The sequence below is a fragment of the Populus alba genome, chromosome 17 (assembly GCF_005239225.2).
Source record: "Populus alba chromosome 17, ASM523922v2, whole genome shotgun sequence".
In the NCBI taxonomy this organism is placed as follows: domain Eukaryota; kingdom Viridiplantae; phylum Streptophyta; class Magnoliopsida; order Malpighiales; family Salicaceae; genus Populus; species Populus alba.
Window position 1 is genome coordinate 16,310,351 of NC_133300.1, and position 14,830 is coordinate 16,325,180.

The 14,830-nt window shown below is 35.8% G+C and overlaps 1 pseudogene; it reads left to right on the forward strand.

The window, feature by feature from the left end:
* The first annotated feature begins 406 nt into the window (after positions 1-406).
* On the forward strand, positions 407-10,158 carry LOC118030123 (DNA-directed RNA polymerase 2, chloroplastic/mitochondrial-like; annotated as a pseudogene).
* Positions 10,159-14,830: the final 4,672 nt, after the last annotated feature.

Sequence of the window (14,830 nt, forward strand, 5' to 3'; positions counted from 1 at the left end):
GTTATTTCAAATTGGCCCAACTTTCTCTTAAGAATCCACCCAGGACTTGCAATTTATAACCCCAAGTCCTAGGAAACTTTTGAGATTATACAAATGCCCCTTCTAGTCCTAGATTCATGGCAACACAAGTAGTGAAAACTGAAAAGAGAGAAACAAACAAGACGACTTAGCCAAAAACCCCAAAGAAGGTTTATGCAGGATTTAGGGCGGCCGGTATGCTAATACCACTACCATACATACCCTCTCTATGAACTCATTTCTTTTCTCAAGTTGCATTACCCGCGCATTTCAATTCATCTCTCAATCATTTCAATTCCATTTCTTCTTCTTTTTTCATTTCCTTTAATTAGAGGACCAACTCCCATATATTTTCTACCAAAAATTTTGTTCTTTTGATTTTGATAAGAAACCCACAATTCTATCTCTAAACCATCCACAGTTATGTGGAGAAACGTCGCAAAACAAGCCACTTTGAAATCCCAATCAAAGTCCCTCAATTTCCCTTCATTTCCAAGAACTTACAGCTTTTTAGGAGCCTCTAAAGAACCCATCTTTTTTGAGAAACTCAAGTTCCATTCGCTTAATAACACAAGTCCACGACTGAGTTTTCGAGCAATTGGCGAAGTATCAACCCATGAAGATTTTATGGGAAAACCCGGTTCTATTTTTTTGAGAAATAGTGAAAGTACTAATGGGAATCGGTGTGCTGGATTTTGTCCAAGAGGGTATGTGAGTGTAGCTGAGGCAGTGTCATCAACAGATGTTGAAGATAATGTGTCTGGTGCGGATGAATTGCTGCCAGAAATGAGGAAAGAAGAGGAGAAAGAGGAGCACTTTAGGAGGAGGAGGCTACATGCTAACCCTGGAATAGGGTCAAGGAAGCATAGGGTCTTAAGGAGAAGGCAAGTGAAGATTGAGGCGGAAGCATGGGAACTGGCAACGAAAGAATATAAGGAGCTTTTGAAGGATATGTGTGAGCATAAGTTGGCTCCTAATTTGCCATATATGAAGAGTTTGTTCCTTGGTTGGTTTGAGCCTTTTACAGATGCAATTGCGAAAGAGCAGGAGTTGATTGGAACGGGGAAGAGTAGGCAGGGTTATGCTCCGTATTTTGATCTGTTGCCAGCTGACAAGATGTCTGTTATTGCAATGCATCAACTCGCAGCAATGGTAATGACAGGTGGGGAACATGGATGTGCAAGAGTTGTGACTGCTGCTTGTATGATTGGTGATGCAATTGAGCAGGAGGTAAGTAATTTTTAATGTTTTATTTGCTTATTTTTACTTGCGGTTTGATTTGTAGACAGAGGATAATGAGTGCCCGTATAAAAATATTGAAAGATAAGGGAAAACATAAAGTTTCTTAAATTTACTTTTAGACAACCTTCATCTGAGGTGATGAACTAGGAAGAAAGATGAAAGTTACTATGTACAATTATGAGATAAAAATCAGCTATGGAGCTAGTAGTGCATGGAAAATTAGATTTTGAAGTTACGTTCCGTAAAGTTTTGTCGAATGTTGAATGGAGTTTTTCTGGATTTCTTTTTTATATATCTATAGTTTTTACTTTCAGTCCAAGTTCTTCTGCTGTTCATGGTTCCAGGGAGGACACTAAATGTAGGTACGAAAAACAATGTAGTGTAAGATCCTTTAGATAGTAAGTTTTTACAATTTTTTCATTAAGTGTTAAACTTTTCATATCACGGGCCTTGTTAGGCTGAATATTCTATTACGCCTTTCTTTTTTGAGCTACAATTTCTTCAAAGCATGGGCATGGTAGACTCATAAGAGTGACATTCAACTTTCCTTTGTCAGAGCTCATCTCATGTTTCGACATTGTTTCACTATGGATTTATACTTTTGCATTTCCCTGTTGGGGACAGCAATTATCTTTATCATTTCAATTATTTGTGTTCTTGTTTGTGCCTTTGTTTTGTAAGTTGTTTAAGTTTTTCTCTTGGTTTAGACGTTAAAGGCATGCTCACTTTGCTCTACTGTCTCTTCTGACTATGGGAGTTGCTTACTCTTTTCTTTTCCTTGTTTTCTTTTAAAAAAAGAACTATACAATGAAGAGATATTTAGGTGTACCATTCTTAATCCATTTTTGGAACTCCTAACTCTTCAGTCTTGTTCTCTTTCTTTGAACTGAGGACTGAATCTGTAACAGTTTCTGTGATGAAACAGATTAGAATACACAATATCTTGGAGAAAACAAGGAAGAAAAAGGAAAAGGCTAATGATAGCAAGAATGGTGTAGAAGGTGAATCCCTTGCTGTCATGAAGGAACAAGAAAACCTAAGAAAAAAGGTTACTGATTTGATTAAAAAACAAAAGCTGCCAGCTGTGAGGAAGATTGTGAAGGGGAAGGATGATTCAAAACCATGGAATGCAGATGCTAGGGCTAAGGTTTGTGTGCTTGTAATCATTGATAAAGGCTAATTTTCTTAAAAAAATGTATCGTGTACCAATTTGATTTCTGTCCTTGCACTTTGCAGGTTGGAAGCCGTCTAATTGAATTGCTGTTACAAACAGCTTATATACAGCCTCCCTGTGATCAGTTAGCTGATAGTCCATCTGAACCTCGACCTGCATTTGTACATACATTCAGAACTGTGTCATATGAAAATAAGTATGGAGTTATTCTTTAATTGACTCGATGTGCTCAATTTATCTTTTCTTTCTTGTAATTGCTCCTAACTAATGCACAATGGCCTTTTCTTAAACAGGAAGGGCGCAAAAAAAATATGGTGTTATACAATGTGACCCACTAGTCCTCAAAGGCCTAGAGAAAACTGTGAGTAACCCTGTCATATTTTGTTTTTCTAGTGATATCTAGTTTCATATTTTATCATTCTTTATGACATGAACTTGTGTCGGGGTGCCATATACTTTCAAAGCAGATAGGTTAGTTTCTAGATTTTAGAGCTGAAACAGATAAGATTTGTAGGCAATTTCCATGGTGCCTCTTAAGTTGCAGATGTTTGTCTTTCATTCTTTTTTCTTGCACAAGAAGTCATAAAAATGTTGTTTCTCCAAACAGGCTAGGCACATGGTGATTCCTTATATGCCAATGTTGGTGCCACCACTTAGATGGAGAGGGTATGTTAACTTGTTTTATATTTACAGTTTTTCCACGATTGTCTTGTTTTAATTTTATATTTTTTAGTTGGATATATTCCAAGTTCAGAAATATTAACATAGTGTTTTGGTTACTTCTGCTTGATGCCTGGAGCTGTTTTCAATTTTCATGTCAAGTTAAATGCTTAAAATGGTATAATAGATGAAGGGATGAATCTCTGATTATAAAGACTGGAATTCCAATCCCAATTTCAGTTAATTGAAATTAACATTTCAGCATGTTTCAAGGCTCTGCCTCTCCATTTCTGTAACCTCCATTGGAAGGGAAACTAATTGTCTTGCAGGTGTTTATTGAAAACATGGTGAATGTGAGATATGAGATGGAAGGTTTTGTCTAGGATTCTCAACAAAACGGAGAACACTGTCTTTAAACATTGAAGAGCATTTGCTAATCACAGCCATGTCTAATACCGGAAAATTAACATTATTGCCACAGGCAGGAGAATTTAGGGATTGCTATGGAATTCTTTATTATAATGTTTTTGATGTTAAAGGGAGAGGTATACTTCATGGAAAAGAATGGTTGGCTGTTAGAGATAAAATATAGAGAAAGAAAAGGTGTTAGGTTTTCTACAAGGATGCTGTGGTGGATTATTTTAGCGCAAGAAAAGATAAGAGTATCGAATTGTTGTTTTCATGTGAAGTCAGACATGTAGTTAATTTAGGATTAGGATAGTACATAGAGAACTTGATTGAAGTAGTTTAGTTTCTTTAGGTGATGATTCATATATAGGTTTTTATTTCAAATTTCAAATGTGCCAGAAGCGCAAGGAGACAACAGATGATTACATGGGAGAAATGGCATAGACGGATCTCTGCTGTCAAACTGAGATTTTTGAACCTTATTGTTTGGCAAGTTAGTTAGGATATGTTTTTCATGGACTTTGGTTAAGTTTTTCATGAATAGGTGATCACAATCCTCATTGGAAAAACTACACATGCTTTGGAATATGAAGAGGCCTCTATAGCAGCTTCTGCCATTCAACTTATTGCCTTTAAATCTGATAAGCTCCCTAGCGCTTTTGGTTGCAAATTGCCCATTAGGACTGAGATTCCTGGGCACACTTTCTATCTACAAAAAGAAAAGATTTAAACCAGTGATTGATCTATGAATATCTTAATTTGATCAGATTGAGCATCAGATGAAAACCATTTCATGAATTGGTTTTGGGGAAAGAGCACTTTGTTTACTAGCAAGTTTATAGTGGTCTTGGCTCTTTCACTCAATCATCATGCAAGTTGCAGGAGGCACATTAGCATAGTCCCCACTAAAATTAATTTTGGATCCTTGTATACAAATTTGGAAGATACAAATTCTTAATACATGTTCCTTACATACGCTACTTTAATCTGCATTTAATGAGGTTGTGGTTGTATTCTGGTTCCCATGTAGTTGTAGCAACTCTTAACACCACTATTGCTTCTAGTAACAAATCAGGACCTGGCATTTAAGTAGCTTTTTGGTGTGTTCTAAGCTCTTCTTAGATAATTGTGTCATAGCTTGTGATATTTACCTCTCTCTTACTCCTGTCGAGCATAACCTCAATGCCCTTTGCAGTTATGATAAAGGAGCTCACTTGTTCTTACCATCCTATGTCATGCGGACACATGGTGCTAAACAGCAACGTGAAGCAGTTAAGAGGGCACCTAGGAAGCAGCTACAACCAGTTTTTTGAGGTCTGTACACATTAGATGCATTGCATGGTTGCTGATGCGTATTTTATTGTTTGAACTAAATCATCTTTTGGTACTAACATGTGATGTTCTTTGAACACAATCTTATACTGATAATTGTGTATACCTTCACATGCTATCACATGTGTAGATTTTACCAGCTTAGCTTCTGGTTTAACAAGGATTCTCTTTTGTTTGAATTAATTTTCCAGGCCCTGGATACACTAGGGAATACCAGATGGAGGGTAAATAAGAGGGTACTTAGTGTTGTTGATAGAATATGGAGTAATGGAGGCTGTCTTGCTGATTTGGTAGACCACAGTGATGTGAGTATCTTTTCTAACTTTCCTCATTGTAACTTTTTTTTTTTTCCTGAGAAACTCCTTTACCTTTACCTTTGTGTTCCAAGAATTGATCATGATAGCAACTAAAAAACCTTTCTCATTTAATTTCTTCATTTCAGGTTCCTTTACCTGAGAAGCCAGAAACAGAAGATAAAGCACTACTTAAGAAGTGGAAGTGGAAACTCAGAGGAGTGAAAAAAGAGAACAGGGAAAGACATGCACAGCGTTGTGACATAGAACTTAAACTTGCTGTAAGACTCAATTTACTTTATTTTAGACAGTAAACTTTCAATCTTCTTGATGGCGTTCATGCCATCATTCTTAATTGGCTCCAGGTAGCACGGAAGATGAAAGATGAAGAAGGTTTCTATTATCCACACAATATTGACTTTCGTGGGCGTGCCTACCCCATGCACCCATACTTAAACCATCTTGGATCAGATCTGTGCCGGGGGATTTTGGAGTTCGCAGAGGGACGCCCTCTTGGAAAGTCAGGCTTATGCTGGCTGAAGATACACATTGCAAATCTATTTGCTGGTGGTGTAGACAAGCTATCTTACAAGGGACGGATAGCTTTTACTGAGAATCACCTTGATGCTATATTTGATTCCGCAGACAAACCACTTGACGGAAAGCGTTGGTGGTTGCATGCAGAAGATCCATTTCAGTTCTTGGCTGTGTGCATTAACCTAACTGAAGCTTTGAGAAGCTCCTCGCCAGAAACATGTATTTCACATATTCCTGTTCATCAGGTATATCTTATCAATGTATTGCATTGTGCTCATATAAACTTTTTATGGACATTTTTTAAGGATTGTAAAGCATCCTACCCAATTGAGCACAGTTTTACTGGAATGGTAGGGAATGGATTGAGAGAGGCAGAGGTGTTAGGAAGATGAATGGTAAAAGGAGAGTCAAGATTCTTTGTTATTGTACCTTGTATGCTTTAGGAAAACAAATAAAATGATAAGCTTAAGTGGTTTCTATTGGTTCTATTACATAAAAAACTGTTGGACTATGTGGGACAATCAACTTAAGTACTCTTCCCTGGGCTTATCTTTGTTCTTCTGGCCTATAATTTTTCTCATAACCTGTTCTGCCTTCTGATGTACCCCTTCCCTCTTATGGTTTTTTGTAGGATGGTTCCTGCAATGGCCTACAACACTACGCTGCACTTGGAAGAGACAAGGTAACGTCCTTAACTTGAATTGGATGATGTTATGAAGTTTTTCTTTTCTTTATGATTACTGCTGATAAACAAAACCCAATATGTGCAATCTGTTTGTCTGATTTCTGTTTCCTAAGGCACTATACTGATGCCAATCATTGTTGAATTCAAGTCGTGTTTTTTAGAAGTGGTCTGCAAACTTTTATTTTTTGAACTTCGTTTTTATTTTTGAAAAAGGAATGTAATGCATTTGATTATATTTTGAATCCCTCTGCTTTTGTTAAATCATTGGAATCTTGAACAGTTGGGAGCAGCTACTGTTAATCTAGTTGCAGGAGAGAAGCCTGCAGATGTCTACTCGGGAATAGCTGCTAGGTAAGGGGTTTCCTCATGATGCAGTACAAAAGATTTGAGCTAAGATCAGCTTTTGTTGAAGCAAACCAACGGAGCTGGTTGTTTTTACTCAGACTGATTTAAAGATTAGGTCGAAGATTTGAAAACACAGAGATTTTTTGAGAAACTAAAAAACTTGTGCTGAAAATTGTGGAAACTCTTGGTTAGTGGGCTTAATAAAGGGATACCCTTCTTTAAATCTGAAGTTCCATTTAATTACATGATGACAGAATCTGAATTTTTAGATTTATATCCAACTCTTAATAGGATGACCCGCAAATATGATCCTAGGGATATAAACCAAAAATGCTTCCTAATTGGGTCCCAGTTTTTCTGAAACATACCTACCAGCATGTATTGGATCAAATAGAAATCTGCAATTAACATTATCATCCCAAAGACAAAGAGTTTGGAAGCCCTGCTCTCACAAAACTAAAAGAAGAACGTATTTCACTGGCCGAGTTTTCTGGCTTTCAAGGATTGCCGAGTTTTCTGGCTTTCAAGGAAATCCAGGCATTTGTAATGAACTAGTAACATCCAATTGAAGGTTAATATTTCTGCTTAAATCAGGAACTTTAATTTGTTTCAATTCAATCAAAGCAAAACTTTAGCCAAGCAATGCTCTTATTTCATGGCCTATGACCAGATCCATATGTTAGCCCTTCATGTGCAGTAGTCAAAGTCCTGTAGTATTCATTGGATATGTTTGATTGGAGCCAAATTTGTAAAGCCTCTACAAGAATTTTTCTTTTTCGATCCTATATTTCTGTAGTGCATTTCTGGATGTGAAGCAAGCAGATATCTGCAAAAGGATGCTGTGATAAACATGCACTTTTGCGATGCAGAGTACTTGATATCATGCGGAGGGATGCACAGAAAGATCCAGATGTTTTTCCTGATGCATTGCGTGCAAAAGAATTAATTAACCAGGTTTTCTGCATGCTTTGATTGTTGATCATAGTGGTCTCCTGTCACTAAGGGATTGCTTAGTTACTATTGGGTCAACACTGTTTCATGCTTTTTCTTTTTTTTAGGCCCATTCAAAAGATAGGGTGTACCTTGCCTTTTTTCAATGTGGATAAGTTCTTTTACTTTCAAACTAATGGTGGTTTGACTCCATCTAGGTGGATAGGAAATTGGTGAAACAGACAGTGATGACATCTGTATATGGTGTAACTTACATTGGTGCTAGAGACCAGATCAAGAGGAGGTTAAACGAGCGTGGTATCACAGAGGAGTCAGATATCTTTGGTTGTTCTTGCTATGCTGCAAAGGTGTGAGGGGAGCGTCCCAACAGTGATGATTCATAATTCCTTAGCTTTACTCCTTTTCATAAAACATGTCACTGACAATATTTTATATTGTTGCTTGATCAGGTGACCTTAACTGCTTTAGGAGAGATGTTTGAAGCTGCACGAAGTATCATGAACTGGCTTGGGGATTGTGCAAAGGTGAGTCTGTCTCAATTTATTTGTTTTTCCTTTATGTTGATTTTCTTTTTTTGGTTATTTTTTTTATCTAGTTTCTATACCATTACTGACTTTCTGTTTACATTTTCTCTTTGCATTTTACCTGACCAGATTATCGCATCTGAAAATGAGCCAGTGCGGTGGACAACTCCCCTAGGACTTCCTGTTGTACAACCTTATCGTAAATTAGGGACGCGAAGTGTGAGTTCTATAACATTTGCAGAAGCATAGTAGATCATATAGTACTGACAGGAAAAAAAAAATGATTGGCATTTTGTTACATTCATATCGATAGAGAGGGCATTTTGAGTACTCTTATCTTCCTTTTGTGCAATTACTGCAGATCAAAACTTCACTACAGGTTTTTAATACTACAAAAAGAAACTGACAAGGTAACGTTACTTTATCTTTGTTGCTCGTTTCTGCTTTGGTAATCAAGATTCCATAATATTTTACTTTGACTTCGAGTCTGTGCTAAGATGTTGATAACACATGAAATTGTGAAAAATCTGAAATAACCTGTTTTTATTGCTGAAATGTTGTTTTAGGATATAGTATCTTACATTGGTACATTCTGCTAGCTGTTTCCCAATTTTCTGAACCAATTTTTCTGAACATGATTTCTGGTAGACTTCAGTGGGTGCCTTGGCTTTTTTGTCTAGCTAAATTGCCGTGATTTTTTTTCTTTATTTAGTCTGGACTGTGACCAAAATACTAAAACAAAGGGGGAAAAGGTTGTACCTTCTGGCTCTTGGATCTCAAAGTTTGGCAGTTCTTTTACTGTTACAGGTTATGGTCCAACGACAGAGAACAGCTTTCCCACCAAATTTTGTTCATTCCCTTGATAGTTCTCATATGATGATGACTGCAGTTGCCTGCAAAGGGGCAGGCTTAAACTTTGCAGGTTTTTCACTCATTGCTGGATTTTGTCTCAATTGCTGTCCTATTCCTAGTTTTAATTTCTCATTACTGTATATTGGCATACCATCACAGGAGTTCACGATTCATATTGGACGCATGCATGTGATGTGGATGAGATGAACAGGATACTGAGGGAAAAGTTTGTTGAACTCTATGAAACACCTATATTGGAGAATGTAAGTATTAGCACTGCTATATTCTTCTAAAACTCATAAGGGCAATGGCCCCTTCATTGGCATCATTATATATTTGTAGAAGGCAAAAACCCAATACAATATTTTTGAAGTTTATTTGTCAGAGCGGATAAGAGGAAATTAATTATTTTTTACTAGCTTTATTCGATTGCGGTTGTTTTGGTTGTGAGTAAAAGAACAAAGAAAAGGGATATGTGCACCATATGTTAAAAGAAACAACACTTGTTGCAGTTAATTAAAGCATTCTTTATAATATGTTCTCATCTGCTGTTTCAATTATGTTTTGGGATAAAAAAAATGCCTATAAATTTCAACTTGAATTAGCATTTAAAAGAATTGTGCAGTGTCAAATCCAAGTCTGAGGGTTTTTTCTTTTTAAGCAGAACTCATCATTTATACTGTTGGATATGTATGCAGTTGTTGGAGAGCTTTGAAAAGTCTTTTCCCACGTTGTCTTTTCCGCCTTTGCCTGACCGGGGAGACTTTGAGCTGAGGGAAGTGTTGGAATCACCGTATTTCTTTAACTGATTCAGTGCAAGGGGTCCTCCTCTCATTGCTACACCAACGTGGCCCCCTTCTTTTATGGGTGTCATTAATTCTTTGTTCCTTGCCAAGCCTGGCTATGGAAACCTGTGATCTAATGAAGAACTTCCTGCTAGAGACTAGCCTCTCTATTGTATATAGTTTCTTGAAAGGAGTCGTCAAGCATTGAAGATCTTCATTTGGTCTGTGAGTTTTGACTCAGCTCTGAATGCTGTTGTATAGCAAGCATATTTATTTTGTTCTGGGAATAGGCTTCGCCGGGTTCTTGCATTGAACAAGAATGAATGAAGAGACTTGTGATCATTGTGACCCACCATAGTTCCAATGCATCTTCTTAACCACCAAAGCAACACCCGTTAGCCACCACCACATACAGAAAACACAACACTAACAACCACCAGATAGCCACATTTGAGATTCACCATTACAAATCAATCCATACCAGCAATAGCCATACTCTCTTCATTTGTATGAGGATCATAACAACACAGGAAATCAAACTCCGAGAGGGACATGAAAGAGAATGGAATTAAATGAGTCTTCTGCCAAAATTCCATTTTGTAATTATTATTTTTATTTGTATTTCTTTTTACTTCTTTCTTCTATCTTAATTAAAAAATCATAGTAAAAAAATTAAAGTAATCTTTAAAAAAAAAAATGACATCAACAGACAAGTTATCCATTACAACACTAAGTCAGCGTTCCTGCCTACATTATTAACAACTTAACTTGCATGATCCAAGTGGTCTATTGCCATTAAATGCATGTTGGTGATAAATAACTAAATCTTTTGATTAGTTGAATTTTATTTTTTTTGCTTTTGTACTTATTATTCAAAATTGTTATTAATATTATTTTTATGCCTATAAAATAAATAAATATAAAAGAGAAAAATCTAATCTTTCATTTTATTCTATATATTTTTTACTTATCAACTAACTTTGTCATTAATATTTAGCAACTAATCATTTTTATTAATTATCAAACTTTCCTGAATTTGTAAAAAGTTGAAATAAGTGTTTGATTGACCCTTTTACATTTAAAGGTTTAGTGTTGCATCTTCGTAGTTTATATATATATATATATATATATATATATATATATATATATATTCTAGTTTTGATTAATTTTCATATTTAAAAAAAAAATTAGATTTATTTTTGTATTTTGTTTTCACTTAGAAAATATGTTTATGATCTCAATTTCATCTATAAGTTAAGCTAGTGTTGCTTGTATTTATGTTATGATCATCTAGTGTCTAACTTTAAATTTATAATTATTTTGGACTCTTGAGTGATATCTTTAGAATCAATCATGAGCATAACATTATAGAGTTTATGACAACTAGGTTAAGTATAGTCAAATGTGCCTTGACATTACCTAAGAAAATTGAAGATTGGAGAATGATTTGCTATTTTTCAAACCTATATCAAGTATGTGGATAAAAGTCGCAAAATAACCATTAATAATAAAAGTTGTATTCATGTAGTATCTTTTAATATTGTAACTCGTTTAGATTTAAAGTTTATTCCATATCATAAGTCATATAACATATCATGGGTTAACACCATTTTAATAGCAATCAAGGAAATATGTCTTTTTTCTATCAAATTCTTAGGCTTATCATGATAAAAATTGGTGTGATGTGAATCTAATGGATATATAACATGTCATTTTAAATATGTCATGGCTATATGATATGTGCATCACCATTTCTAGTAAATTATATTCATTTTCCATCATTTTTAAGGATAGAAATATCTAGTTTATTGGATTACCTTCGAGGCCTAACCATAAAAAAACAAGAAAAAAAGTTTGAAAGAAAAGGGAATTTTATACAATAAGTCTAAGTGAATTTGTGAAAAAAAAAATCAAGGAAGATTCTATTGTGTCTGGTTTAGTTATTGAGGAAATTTTTGAAAATTCTCTAGTTAAACCATCTAAAAATGCAATTGTGAGTAACATAATAAGTTCAAATAATTTCTAAATGAGGTTCGAGAGAGTTTATTGTGTTTGTGCTTTTTAATTATAGAATAAGTTTTAGATAAAATTTTTAGAGGACTCGCTTGAAAAGATTAGTGTGGTGTCAAAAAAGTTTTGAAATAATTGTTATGTTTAATATATATTTGTTTGTTATTCTTGATTATAATAACGTATGGTCATAATTAAAATATAATATTTTTTTTATATAAAATAACTTAGTAATTTTAAGTCTAATAATTACTTATATAATTATTACGTGAACCTTTCTATAAATATAAATAAATATTTTTATATGAATTTTCTCTTAAGAGTTAGTTCAGTGTATTTATCATTCAATAAACATCTGCATATTAATTCTATATATCTTTTATATCTTAATTTACAAGAATAATTTTTTTTTTCATTATTCAATCTCAATTTACAAGAATATTAATTATGAACAGAATAATATTTTGATATAATAAAAATTTTATAATTATAATAATATTATAATTTTAAGTTGACTACCAAGAAACTTCAATGACAATCTAGTCAGTTTTCTGCCTCTGCATGGAGACATCGGTCGGTTTTCCCGATGCACTACTTTTCTTTGGTCCCCTGGGCGGGTGGTTGCTTTTTGGTAGCAGAAACAGGCACCTCTGCTTTATCAGGTTTCTTATCCTTCACTCGCGAATCCCTTTTCTGATCAGCTTCTCCAGATGGGTCAGCAATCTTCAATAGAAACAAGATCCTGCCCAGTTCAGATTGTAGAAAGGCTAGTTCCTTTCCGAGCTGCACAGTTCTATTCAGCACTGACAAGAAAATCAGGAAATGAGCGACTAATGCAGCGATGATGAAATGTTTTTTCTTCTCCATCAATAAACCATACAACCATTTAGATTTAACACTTCTAATACCAGCGAAAAAGCAAGGCATGGAAGTGAGAAGAAAGAGAAAAGGAAAGAAGTCATCACTAAAAATAGTCCTTCGATTTGGAGTATAGGTAACAGGATGAACATTTTAAATGACACTAGAACATAAATCTGAAGGGGATTGAAAAACTGGATGCAGATTAGTCTCGTGTTCAAGGCAAGCGAAATCATCATTGTATTTGACACCAAATATCTAGAAATGAGGAACTCGAAGTATGAAACGTAAAACCACTTACCTTTTTATTATTTTATCACGGGTTTTCTCCTGCTTCTCTGTAAGCTGCCCTTTGTAGGTGTGAAAAGAATGAAGAGAAAGATTGAATATGCGGAAGTAATTGTATTTGATTCTGAATCATATACTTATACAGAAGAAGGCTGCAACTGATTCCTACAAGTCAGAAATCAGTTGCTGCATTGTAGCTTCATTAGCGACACATTAGGAATTACATATGGAAAGTGAATTAATGCATATCTTCTATTTTATACAACTCTGCTATTCTATATACAGGAATATTTCATTTCTTAACACTCCCTCTCAAGTTGGAGAGTGGATATCCTGCACTCCTAACTTGCCAACCATAGGAACAAAGATCTCTTTTCCCAAGGGCTTAGTCAAGACATCTGCTAGTTGATGTGCAGAATCGACATGCTTTGTAGTGATAGAACCATCTTGAATCTTGTTGCGGATGTAATGACAGTCCATTTCAATGTGCCTAGTTCTCTCATGAAACACTGGATTGGCTGCAATATGTAACGCAACTTTATTGTCACAATATAGTAAGGCAGATTCATGGTGTGAAATTCCTAAGTCTTTTAGTAGACATTGCAACCATGTCAACTCATAGCAGGCTCCTGTCATTGCTCGGTATTCTACTTCAGTAGAAGAAAGCGAAACCGTTTTCTACCGCTTCGACCTCCAGGATATCAGTGAAGGTCCAAGAAAAACACAATAGCCCGTTGTAGATCTCCTAGTGAGCGGACAGCCAGCCCAATCTAAGTCACAATAAGCTCTCAACCTTAAGTCACTCTTGGAAGAGAAAAATAGGCCTCGATCGGGTGCTCCTTTTAGATATCGAACACCTCGAAAAGCTGCCTCCATATGAAGTTTTCGGGGCTGCTGCATAAATCTACTCAAGACATGTACAGCATATGTTATGTCTGGTCTAGATACAGTCAAATAAATCAACCGACCCACCAGCCTTCTATATCAGTTTGTATCCTTGAGTAGGGTGCCCTTGTCCGATAATTTTAAGCCTCGTTCCATAGGAGTATTAATAGGAGCAACACCTAACAAACCTGCATCCTCAATGACTTCCAGTGCATACTTACGTTGTGAAATAAAAATTCCATTCTTTGAAGTAGACACCTCAATTCCAAGAAAGTATTTTAAATCACCAAGATCTTTGATATGAAAATGTTTATGCAGGAATTGTTTAGTTGCAACAATGTTACCCGGATCATTTCCAGTGATCAATATATCATCAACGTATATCAAGAGGACAGTAAAAGACATACCCTGTTTCCTGGTGAATAGAGAATAATCTGCTCTTGATTGTATAAAACCAGCAGAATGCATAGCTTTGGAAAATTTGGCAAACCACTGTCGGGATGCTTGCTTTAAACCGTAAAGTGACTTATGGAGGCGACAAACTAGATGATCCTCCCCCTGGCGCTGAAGACCTGGTGGCAGAGACATGTATATCTCCTCATCTAAGTTACCATGGAGGAACGCATTGTGGACATCCATCTGGTGTAGGGACCAGCCGTGAGCTGTTGTTAAGGCAAGTAAACAACGAACATAGATTATTTTTGCAGTAGGAGAAAAAGTATCATGGTAGTCGACCCCTTGCATTTGAGTGAAACCTTGGGCGACTAAACGAGCTTTGTAGCGCTCGACAGAACCATCCGAATGATGTTTAACTTTGTAGACCCATCTGCAGCCAATCGGTTTCTTGGATGGAAGTGTCGTGAGAGACCAGGTGCCATTAGTTTGAAGAGCATTCTGTTCGGTGCGCATGGCCTGCTGCCACTCAGGATGAACAACAGCCTCTGCATAAGACTTAGGCTCTGGAACAGTGCTGAGCTGAGCAA